Below are 13,615 nucleotides of genomic sequence, written 5' to 3'. Positions count from 1 at the left end.
GTGTGTGTGTGTGTGTGTGTGTGTGTGTGTGTCTGTGTGTGTGTCTCTGTTTCTGTACGTGTGTATGTGTCTATGTATACACACACACATAGAGATAGATACTGACACATTCACTGACAATCCATCGCCTACGACGCGGAAAGTTCCAGATGAACCGATCAACCGAACAGCATGTGCATGAAATTTAATGTGCAAGATGCTGAGAACTCCACAAACAGGCGTACCCTAAACTTAGTTCTCAGCAAGATTCAATCTGACACAGAATGTGACAGGGCTGGCCTTTTCATTACACGTACAACTCATTTTTGCCAGCATAGTGGACTGGAGCAATAAAGTATCTTGCTCAAGGACACAACGAGCTACTTGAAATCGAACTCACAATCTAAGGATCGTAAGCCGAATAAGTTGATTAGTAGTCTACACGCCTACATACACATTAAGTATATATTTATATAGTATAGGAATATACAAATACATACATATATGTATGTATATATGTATATATATATATATATATATATATATATATATATATATATATATATATATATATATATATATATATATATATATATATATTTAATTATATGTATTTATTTTATCCTAATAAATAATAATTCGGATAGAATAAATGGGTTAATAGAAACCAAGGTAGCAAAGATCACAAAATAACGGTGGCGTAATTCCTGTTATTGAGGCAGAAACTCCTTGATATTTTGGGTATTTGAGTATATATAAAAATTTAAGGAATGGAGTAAACGCATGTTATAACTGCATACTTTATTCCGACATATGTTTCGAAGAATTACAATTTAATGTGATCCATAGGAATCGTCGATGTTAAAAATGTAAACTTCTCCTCAGGGAATGTATGGGAACCGTCTTAAACGTAAGACATTATGACCGAGTATGGTTCCCATACATTCCCTGAGCAGAAGTTTACATTTTTAACATCGACGATTCCGATGGATCGCATAAATTGTAATTCTTCGAAACATATGTCGGAATAAAGTATGCAGTTATAACATGCGTTTACTCCATTCCTTAAATTTATATATATATATATATATATATATATATGTGTGTGTGTGTGTGTGTGTGTGTGTGTGTGTGTGTGTGTGTGTGTGTGTGTGTGTGTGCGTGCGCGCGTGTGTGTGTGTGTGTGTGTGTGTATGTGTCTATATATATATATATATTCAAAAGTCTTAGTTTTGGCGCGCTAAATCCGGAAATATCTCTGCAGAAAATTAGTTCTGCATTGAATTTACCAACTTTGAGAAACGTGAGAATGGTTAATTAGCATAATAGGGTAAAAAATTGGATATTAATTAACATCAATTTAATACCAGGAAACCAGCATATTGAAAGAATCGGAAGATTCAGAAAACATTTTTTCTGAAATCTCGAAAGGATTATAGTATATGCGTATATAAAAGAGACCACTAAATGGACTGCTAATGTGCTAGAAGAAGATCACTTAAAAATTCTCAAAGAAAATTCAGCGAAGGTAGTCTCGCCCGCTTCTTTTTGCTTCATCTGTCTATGTCTGCACACTTGGATGTGTGTGTACGTGTGGGCGCTGGGTTCTGCGTGGTAAATGACATCTGAACCCTGTGGTGCCATTATCTACCTTACTCTCTCTTATATCGTGGCAGACAAAAATATTTTACTACAATAGAACCACAGTTGGTGTCTGCATTTACTTTTCTGGATGGTAGATGAAAAGATATTCCCCAAGAGAGCTAAAAACCTTTGAAGAACTATTATAGAGTATCATTTGAGACATAAATTCTAAACATGGCTATAAGTTATTATATTGTTCTTTTTGTTTTTCCTACTGTTTTTCCAATTTATCCCTTCTTCCAGACGAGTTAATGTAAACCAGGGTTTGTTCTGTTGTAATTTGCTTGTAATATTGTAAGTGTGACCAAATAAAAAAAAAACAAAAACAAAAAAAGAAAACGCCCGTTTCGATATAAATTATTATAAATTATTGGTATTCATATAACTGCAGCATTCGTATTGATATTAATATATCTACTAGAAATTATTGATATTGATATATCTACTGCAAATAACATCTACTTTTGATTCTGAGGTGTCGAATTTCGATTTGAGGCAAAGACACATCAAGATTCAATAGTTTCAAATATTATCTCAATATTTTTTGTTCTTTTATTCTTTTACTTGTTTCAGACATGTGACTGCAGCCACGCTCACGAGATAGATTTCCAATGTAACAATTGTAAATTAATGTAATAGTAGGACTTGCTTACTCCATTCTCCTTCGTATAGTTATATATATATGTATATATATATGTGTGTGTGTGTGTGTGTGTGTGTGTCGTTCTTCCTCTTTACTACTACGTATCTCGCTTTACCCCTCTCGTTCTTCCTCCGTTACTACTACGTATCTCTTTTTTCCCCCTCGTATTTCCTCTCTTTCTCTTTTCCTCTCGTTGCTCACCTATTCTTCTAATTCCTCCCTTTGTTTCTCCCTCTACCACTCTCTCTCTTCCCTTTACACCAGCATGGTCACATGCTTCCCGTCAATAATCCTTTCCTTCCTTGGCTTTCGCCGAGCAACGCATGCGCCACTGTGTCCCTTTCAAGTTCGTGCTTCATCGCGTTCATACACACATAATTTTTCTCGTCTGGCCGTTAAGTCTTTTCTGTTTGTTTTCCTGTCTTGTTTTTTGTCCGCCACTACATTCCTCCATGGCTAGATTTAATTTGCGTATACAAATTTAATCTGCGATCCATGGGACGAGCCGTTTTAACGATGCGTCCTGCCCGAAGCTCGTCGAAACGCCGGTGTTAAAACGTGGGTAGCTGATGAAGTAGAATGTTCTCTATGTGGCTCGTGTGTTCTCGTCTACGTTTGTTTGCAATGTCCTGTACCCAGATATGCACCTATACATACAGGTGGATGTCAGTATGCACATACCTGTACGTATATATGCATATACTCATTTACTATTTGTTTTTATATATATATATATATATATATATATATATATATATATATATATATATAACATGTAAAGTCGATCACCATATCAAAGTGGCTGTTCCATGTTACTACTAGTTTAACCACAGGCAGATTCTCCACCAGCCGGTTATCGGTACGACGCTGCACTCTTTATATACAATACATATTGCTAGCAAGGGGAGCGAAACTTTACCATCCTCTAGCAGGCGACAGGATCGCGAGACTGACTCAGTTTCGAGCAGGTTAACCCATCCTCAGTTGCGAGTACCTGGTCACCAGAGTGATACCCAGCGTCTGCTCTAGCCAGCAATATATTGTATACAAAGCGACCGTCGGTGACTGATTTGCAACAAGCAAAGTAGCTTGTTGTAAAATCTCAAGAAGAAATAATAACAAGGAAATAATAACAAATAATAACAAGGAAATAATAACAAATAATAACAAGTAAAGTCAATCACCACATCAAAGTACTATGCAAGTACATCTCGTAATATATATATATATATATATATATATATATATATATATATATATATATATATATATATATATATATATATAAAGATACACATACAGAGTACTGAAGATATCCTGGTTTTAGGATGTCACGAAAGGCCTGGTTGAAGGATCACTCCAATAAGTGTGTGATTCTGAGAGGGAAATATGTTGCATGAAATCATTATTAACTAATTCTCTTGTATTTGCGTTTATTGAAGGCCAGGAATTTTCATCGCCCCTCGTATACGTATGTATGCATGTATGTATGTATGTATGTATGTATGTATGTATTATGTATGTATGTACGTATGTATGTATATATGCATGTATGTCTCTTAAATTTTTTAATTGTAAATCTTCCTCTGAGAAGGGAGCCAGTTTCCAACAAAGATACAAGCCCCCATCTTTAGGATCTAGTTAACACAGACAAATTCACATTTGGAACTTGAGAAACGTCTTGCATATTTTTACTGTTGCACTCACAGATTGGACTTGTACGAATTAGCATGTCAGTTTCTCTTTCTGAGAATCCTAGTTGATCCAGATTCTTCTGTAAGTACTTACCAACAAAACATAGTGCTGCAATTATTATTGGTATAAATATAGATTGATAGTCTGGATATAGAAACTGGAGGTTTCGAAGAAGTTGTCCATAGATATCCTCTTTTTCTTTGATTTTCATACAGATAATTATACCTGCTGGGCAGCTAACCTCTATGATGGTACATACTTTTGCCCCTCTGCACCAGACAACAATATCCGGCCTGTTATGCTTACATTTCCAAAAGTATTCCTTGAGTTGGTGTTTATGAATGTATTCCATTACAGAGGGATTTTTCTAAGTTTATTTCAAGACAGTCTTTCCTGCAGATAGCATTGTAAATTGTTTTAGCAACAACATCGTGCCGCATAGGGAGATAGTAAGTTCTGTACGCGACATTTTAGGACAGCTGCTAATCGCATACGTAATGTGTTCCATAAATCATGACATAGCCTGCACATGCGGTTGGACCATGGGATTGCAAGAGCGTCACTGTCTCTCTTGTTCACAAGGTACTGTGTGGCAATCTCTTGTTCCTGGATTGCAAACACATAGCCTTCAAAGTGTGATGTGATATAGTTGTCCAAGAGAGACTGCGCTTTGTGTCAATTCTACAGTCTTCTTCAAGCTTCCGAGCAGCATACACATGCATGGTCTGTTTTTGTATGGTGAGTACTTTCCATCCAGGTTTTTTTCTGCGGTAACAGAGCCCAGCTGTTTTGAGGCTTTATAGCTCATTAGGAAGAATGTGTTTCTTGAGGAGTTCACTGTCAACTCGTATAATGTTGCTCACTTCACTTTTCAGCACTGCATTAATGTATTTTGTTTTGCTGCTGTTGTTTAGCAGGTGCTGCCTGAGTGATACCATACAGTATTCAAAAGCTATCTGCACTGATACCATACAGTATTCGAAAGCTATCGAAAGCTATCTGCACTGATACCATACAATATTCGAAAGCTATCTGCACTGATATCATACAATATTCGAAAGCTATCTGCACTTCTTAGGTAGAGCCTGTAAACATCACTGTTTCTGTGGAAGTTCCCAGTTGTTGTCAGGATTTTGCGGGTTTTGATATTTATGGAGTGAATTTCCTCTAAATACCAATCAAGTATCCCAAATGTTGGGAGCAGCACTGGTACTGTAAATGTATTGTGGGATATTAATTTGTTATGCATGTTTTTTCAGTTCAGATATATGCATTTTAGGTTTTATTTGGTCAGGTTCCACGGTTGGTTTCAAGGTTGTAAAAAGTTCGGCTTTCGTTGGTGCCTTTTGCACAAGCATGCACTCCTTAAATTTTAAAGAAATCTTGCAAGTATTTTCTTGTTGTTGATGCAACCTTTTGTACGTGTAATAATTTGTATAAAAGTATGGGTAACATATTTGTTTAGCCAATGGAAGTGGTGTCATAATTAAAAAAAAATGTTCTCATTTAGTCACTGTATATCTTCTTTTACATGCAGATTATCAAGAAACCAACTAAGGACAGAACAACTTGTTTCGTTGTTGTGCTTTTGGTCGATATTTTATTTCAAGTTTTTTTTCCGTTATAGTTTTGATTCAACGGCCTCAGTACATTCATCTTTGTCTAATCGCTTTTGCCTTCTTTTTCTGATGGCAATGTCTAAAAGAATAATATTTTGTGAGTATGTAGTAGCTAGAGATCATTCCCTGACAGCCGGAAATGGGTAGCGGTTGCGTTGAATTTTCATATTGTTTATGTATGTATGTATGTATGTATGTATGTATGCATGTATATGTGTATATATATATATATATATATATATATATATATATATATATATATATATGTATGTATTCATACATATATACCTAGTTGCATAGATACATATGTACAGTTACGCGGGCGCGCACACGCACGCACATACACACACATACATATAGAAAAGCACATACAGAGAAATACACACACACATAGAATTGATTAATATCGTCCTTTTTACTCAACAGAATTTTTAATACAAAATCCAAAGATTCACTTGCCGGTTCTCTGCCTCTGGTATAATCTATTATGCTCAGCTACTAACATGATTGGTATCTGCTGCATCAGATAAGCTGTAGAGAAAGTCAATGGGAAACCATAAAGATTGCAGTTAAGGAATCTGAAAGCAGAGTGATGAAGTGAAATAAATGTACACCACCACATTCAAATGATAATTCATTCAACAAAAGCCAATACATAGTCGCTCGATTTTCTCGAAATAGCAAACGCATAGCAGGGGAACTTCCCATAATTCACCTTATGTCATTAGAAAAATGATATACAAGATTTAATTTGGAATCGTAGCAATATATGTATAACGTATCCAAAGCCCAAGAACTAATCATGATGATAATTGCTAGAATGCGTTATTATAGATGATCGGAATCTAGGTACTGAAGGCACATTTTCATGGGTATTCAAAGTTCTAAATCAGCCATATATTACACGCCTATCACAGTGCAAAAAAGAGACGCACTCATTAAAATATAGCTCTATATATGATATGCTCGATAAATGAATGAGATTGTTATAGCTGATTGCGTTCATTTATAGATCTATTAGGAACAATAGATTAGGCTAAAAAAAAAGAAAAACACAACGATAGCAACAACAGCGGAGACTTGTAGACTATTTTCCTAAAGAAATATTTTAAAGTTTGTTTTGGAAGGTTCTTGATGTGAAATTGCTTGTTGAAACAGATGATGCTCCATTTGGGAGAAACAGATTTGCCATAAAAAAACAGAGATTATCAGTCAAGTGATACACACACACAGATACAAACACTAACACAAAACATATTTACAAGGAAAAGTTTGCATAGTTGCTTGTAAACTACTCTTGGCGTAACTGGGATACATTTCCATGGCAACAGAGATAGAACACAAGCCATGGCAACAATTAAAGTTTTGTACATAAACATAAAAGAATTATTAGTCCGTTGTGAAGATTTAACATTTGATGTTTCAGATACTTCTACTTCGAAGACAAAAAGCAATATATGAATGCCAATAGCAGGCCGTTAAGGTCAAAGAGAAAAGAGAAGGAAGAGTCTGACTAACCAGAATATATAGAAAAATATGGAGATATCTTAAATAAATCTGACCAAGATTGAAAAGGCTGAACCAGTACAAGAACAACAAGTGTTCGTGTTTAGCAGCAAGTATCCTGCAACTTCAGTCTTGTTAATTCTTTCGTTAATGATTCAAGACACCACAAATCGAACAGACATTCCATCATTGATTCTAGATGACCTCGCATATAAGCATGCATACATATACATACATACATACATACATACATACATACATACATACATGAGTACATGAATACATACATACATACATAGTACGTACATACATACATACATACACACACACACATACATGCATACATACATACATACATACATTCATTCATACATACATACATACTGCCATAGCTGTTGTTGTTGGCACTCCGTCGCTTAGGACGTCGAGTGTACCAGTTGATCAGATCAATGGAACAGCCTGCTCGTGAAATTAACATGCAAGTGACTGACACATGTACCCTTGACGTAGTTCTCGGGGATATTCAGCGTGACACAGTGTGACAAGGGTGACCTTTTGAACTACAGGTACAACAGAAACAGGAAGGAAGAGTGAGAGAAAGTTGTGGTGAAAGAGTACAGCAGGGTTCGTCACAATCCCCTGTCGGAGCCTCGTGGAGCTTTAGGTGTTTTCGCTCAATAAACACTCACAACGCCCGGTCTGGGAATCGAAACCGCGATATATGTATATATATATATATATATGTGTGTGTGTGTGTGTGTGTGTGTGTGTGTGTGTGTGTGTGTGTGTGTCTGTGTGTGTGTGTGTTTGTGTGTCTGTGTTTGTCCCTCCAACATCGCTTGACAAACGATGCTGGTGTGTTTACGTCCCCGTAACTTAGTGGTTCGGCAAAAGAGAACGATAAAATAAGTTGTTGGCACTCCGTCGCTTACGACGTCGAGGGTTCCAGTTGATCTGATCAACGGAACAGCCTGCTCGTGAAATTAACGTGCAAGTGGCTGATCACTCCATAGACACGTGTACTCTGATCGTAGTTCTCGGGGATATTCAGCGTGACACAGTGTGACAAGGCTGACCCTTTGAATTACAGGCACAACAGAAACAGGAAGTAAGAGTGAGAGAAAGGTGTGGTGAAAGAGTACAGCAGGGTTCGCCACCATTCCATGCCGGATCCTCGTGGAGCTTTAGGTGTTTTCGCTCAATAAACACTCACAACGCCCGGTCTGGGAATCGAAACCGCGATCCTATGACCGCGAGTCCGCTGCCCTAACCACTGGACCATTGCGCCTCCACGATAAAATATGTACTAGACTTACAAAGAATAAGTCCTGGAGTCGATTTGTTCGACTAAAGGCGGTGCTTTAGCATGGCCGCAGTCAAATGACTGAAACAATTAAAAGAGTAAAGGGTAAAGTGTATACAAATCTGCACATTTACACGCATACATACAAAAGTGCTCCTTGGATATTTTTGAAATTCCAAGGAAGGTGCCTTGAATATTGGTTAGAAACCCGGTCTTTCTCTACAGAGAAGAAATCTTGAAATAAAAGTGAATGACATTCATGTATGCATTAATGTATACATACATACATCCATACATACATACTTGCATATACACACACAAACATCATAAATTACAATAAAAGACCTTCCAATCTGGTTAACGTGGATAATTTGATAAAATATAAGATGACTAACACCTCGATAACGAAATATACTTGTTAGACGAATCCAAGAAAGTTAAGCTTGAGATCAATTACCTTCAATGGATAGGAAATGCAGAGAGAGAGAGAGAGAGAGAGAGAGAGAGAGAGAGAGAGAGAGAGAAAGAGCGAAAGTTAGAGGGAAAGAAAAACACAGTGTTTAGAAATGAACCTCTCACAAACACTCGGCGATTTATTTCATATTTGTTTATTCCACTTTTTCTTTTGTTTTTGCTTCCTTTTAATTTCCGTCTTTGAAATAGAAATCAGTCTAAAATGTCAAAATATTTCTTTCACTCATTCAGCGTCAAAGAAACACAGGATTTCATCGTGTTATGCTTCGTTGCCTGCGGTGTTTCTGTGTAATTATGCGCATACATAATTACATATATACATAGTATATATATATATATATATATATATATATATATATATATATATATAAACTATATCATATGTATATATATATATATATATATATATATATATATATATATATATATATATACATACCCACACTGGCACACACATACACACACACATACAACAGAACTATTGAAGAATGATTTAGAAAGGCAAAGAAATATTTGCTGTAGGGAATCTGGTTTCTTTCCGTTTATGAAATTATATTTTTGGAAACATACCTTAAGGGAAAACTTAGAATTTACTTATAGTTCTGGGAAACTGACAAGTCTTAAAAAGCTTCGTTCCTGCAAGAAATAGTTCACGGATTCGACTCCTGGTCTCTAAGTTCAGACCATTCTATCATCAATAAAATATGAAGTGTCTAAAATAGAAAAATTCAGATGCTTATATAGACAGTTATATTAATTTATTTATGTAGCACGTATTCTCCACAAAGAAAATTACCTTTCGTAGACAGACTGATACTCAAATATAAACACATGAACAAAAACAAGTGTATTTTCACGATATGAACGGAAATATGTTTAATGCCCTTTGGCCAGAGACAAAAAAGACTGAAAAGCAATGCACACACACACACACACACACACACACACACACACACACACACACACACACACAGATATATACGCACAAATACACGCCATATTTAAACAAAAATACCGAAGCACATATAAGTAAATAAATTAAATCCCATTCGCAAAACTTACAACAAAAGGTTACCACTGACTTAAAGAAGCATAAAATACATATACAAATAAAAAAAACATCGCTCTTTCATTATTGTTCAAACAGGTACACAAACTATATATATTCAGACCTCACTATATTAACAAATTCTCAGTCACATGGGAGTAAAATATTTGCATTTTGTGTTCTCATTTAAACACTCTGAATAGAAAGTTGCAACATATAAAATCTGGCATATGATATGTTAAAAATAGGTCTCTGCAAATCTGTGGTTTCGTCATTTGATAGGATAGTACGGCACCGTATCGTCTAACTTAGCTCTCTGCTTATCAATTCCACCCCTCAACCCCAACAATAACACTTCCACACGCTAAACCACTCTCGCAGCCGTACCCGCTTAATCCAATCGTCAAAGTCTTTACCCATTTCATCAAACAGCTTAAGTACCAACTAATTCATTTTCTCTCCCATACATATGCATTCGACTCCCACTCTACACCTCCTCATCACAACTCCCTCTTCAGTTACCACCACTTCTAATACTGCTGTTTCTTTCTCAGTGCCTCAATCTCTACTCTTCTACCCCCCCCCCCCAGAAATCTAGTCCCCATACCTCATGATCTGAAACTGAACTTTCCCTTCTCTCTACTGATCTATATTCATCGATTCCCAGACTTTCTGCTAAAGAGTTTCTGATCTGTACCTGGATAGAAATAAAAATAAGAGTAATTTTTACACTGGGGTTCACATAATTGACTTACTTCCCCTCCCTGTCTAGCTGGCCTTGTGGCAAAATTTGAAACTACTATATATAAATATATGCCTATATATATATATATATATATATATATATATATATATATATATATATATATATATATATATATATATAGCTTATTCACTGCTAAATAAATGTCATTTAGAGTTGGTTCCATTGCCATCTTTCTATAACTGGAAGGTGTTCGATTTTTTCTATCGTCCCCATGTCTGCGGATTGTAGTCTATTCAAAAATGCAGAAAAATGTTCTACCCAGGGCTTATGAATAGAAGCGGTGCCAGTCAGAAGCAAACGTCCACTTGCTGTTCTCACTGGTGCTTTTGAAGAAGATATTGGGCTATATACCTCTTTAACATAACAGTACAAACCCTTGGCATCGTTTCTATCAGCTGCTTCTTGTGCCCCTTTTGCTCTATCATTCCTTAATTTTCCTTAGAGCAATCTGCACTTTCCCTTTCAGCTCTCTGTATGGTTCGTATTAGTTGAGGTTCAAGGACTAAGAAAGAAGTGTATTGCCTAAGTTTTGTTTTTCTAATAGTAGATCATGAATTTCTCCTGATCTATTTGAGAACCAGTCACTGGACTTACATGATTTAAATCTCAGACGAACTTGCAGCCTGAAATACTTTTGCTTTGAAATCTCCCCATAGATTGTTTGGGTCAAGATTGATATTTTCTATAGCGTCGTGGAATCTTTGCAAGTTGATTGATAATTTAAAGTTTGCAATATTAAACTGTTTGGGTACATTGGAACCAGTCTGTCGATTTTTAGGCATTATCGAAAAAATTATTTTTTCACACACTGGGCGACATGTGATTTGCAAATATAAATAAGAATTAAATATATATAATATATATAAATATTGGTCATTGACATGCGTTTTAAATTTTTAAATATATGAATAAAGTAAGATTTAAATATAAATAATATGTATATAAAAGTAAACATATACACATATATACGTATAAGAAAACCCCGCCAGAAAAGTACGATATGTGAATAAGAATTAAATATAAGCAGTATATATATATATATATATATATATATATATATATATATATATATATATATATATATATGCACAAACACACCTAAACCCATACTTATTTACTTTATACGTTAACATTCTTATTTCTTGCTTTGTGTTTAGCTTTTCACTTCGTGAAATTTATTTCGCGGAACTTTGATTTATGTCCACAAATTATAAATAAATTATTAAGTTTTAAATTTATCTTTCCAACAAACATGTTTACAAATAATCACGTGTTTATTCCCTCTTCATATGTAGCATTTTACTTTAACTATGGAAATAGTAAACTATTTCCCATATTTACTTATGTATTTCATTAAATTATGGATATATTTTCTTAATGTCTTTCGTTTGGGAATTTTTCTAGAATTTAAATCTAGAATTAAAAAAGAAAAAAAAATGATTTAGCAGATTCTTAATTCAATTTATTTTCGTTCTATGTATGTGTGTGTTGAAGCGAGTGTGAGTTTTTTTCTTCTTTGAAATATCTTCATTTTACTTCCAAGCCATATTACTATTTTATACGTGAACAAAAGAAAAGGAGACGAACAAATAAATAAACAATATTCTTCAAACATTATTATCATGTTTGTACAATAACGCAAAATATATTGCTAAAACTGTGAGAGATATTTTATTTTGTTTTTAAGCTTCTTTGAAAAAAAAATTGCTTTTCATAAAATGTTTACAAATTGATGAAATTATCCGGTTTTTCTATAATCTGTTTTGTTTCTCCGCTTTACGTTTTCATATTCTTAAAACCGTATGTGAAGTTGTCAGAGTCCGGCGATATTAAGATACTAGTTGTACTAGATGAAGTCAGGTGAGGATGCTGAATCACATTCAGTAAATTAAAGATAAGTCTATACAATGAAGCGTTTATTAATTATGATGTCTTCTTCCATTAATTACGTTACGTAAAATTAAAGTTACAGAGGACATGTGGCCTTATGGATTCAAATATTGGAGCAGGGAGCAAGACTCATTAAGAAAATTACAGATTTCCTCCACGTTATTTGCTTTAAGAATTTATGAAAGTTGTGTATAATTGGAAAATGTCACCTAATTAATAAAAATTTATTGTTATATTCGTGATGACATACAGGTTGATTTGACGATAAAACAATGTTAATTTTTTTTCAAAAACTTGTCTTTGCAAGTGACCCATTACTTCGTTGCTCTGCATTTCTAAAGACTAATGGAAAATGAAAGAATCTGTTATTTGAAAAAATAAAGTTTGGAGTTGGTGACAGGACTAACATTCAGCTTAAAACTGCCGACGAAAGGGAGAGCTATCCAATAAATGATCGCATGGATAAACGGATGCTAAAAGAACAATCGACCACACACACACACACACACCACACACCACACACACACACACACACACACATACACACACACACCCAAACACACACACACACATACATACACACATACGTTTGATTTGGATTTCATGTTACTTCAAATTTCGAACGCACTAACTAAGCCTTTCTTGTGATGTTGGTAGTAATCCGAACTTCAGAAATACTTAGCTTAAGCAAAAGGTAGCTACATAACCTACAGAAATTCAACATGAACAAACAGAATGAAACATTCACATTATCCAAGTACAATAGCAGATGTGGAACGTGTCAATACATTCATACTTCTTGATACGGTAGAACAAGAAAATAGACAGATTTTCACAAATGCAGATATGAACTGCAAAAGCAGAAATTTGATCTACTGCTTTAAGTGCCTTAATTACGAGCAACTATACATTGGCGAGACAGGGAATGCATTATCATAACACTCAGTTCACAGACAACAGATCCGGAACACTAATATTCGCCAAATTCCATTGAGCGAACATATACAAACATGTGGTCAGAAACTGTTTCTAATTTTTCCTTTCCACA

This window comes from Octopus bimaculoides, chromosome 4 (genome assembly GCF_046866305.1).
Source record: "Octopus bimaculoides isolate indiv1 chromosome 4, ASM4686630v1, whole genome shotgun sequence".
Lineage (NCBI taxonomy): Eukaryota > Metazoa > Mollusca > Cephalopoda > Octopoda > Octopodidae > Octopus > Octopus bimaculoides.
This window is presented reverse-complemented; position numbering follows the sequence as displayed.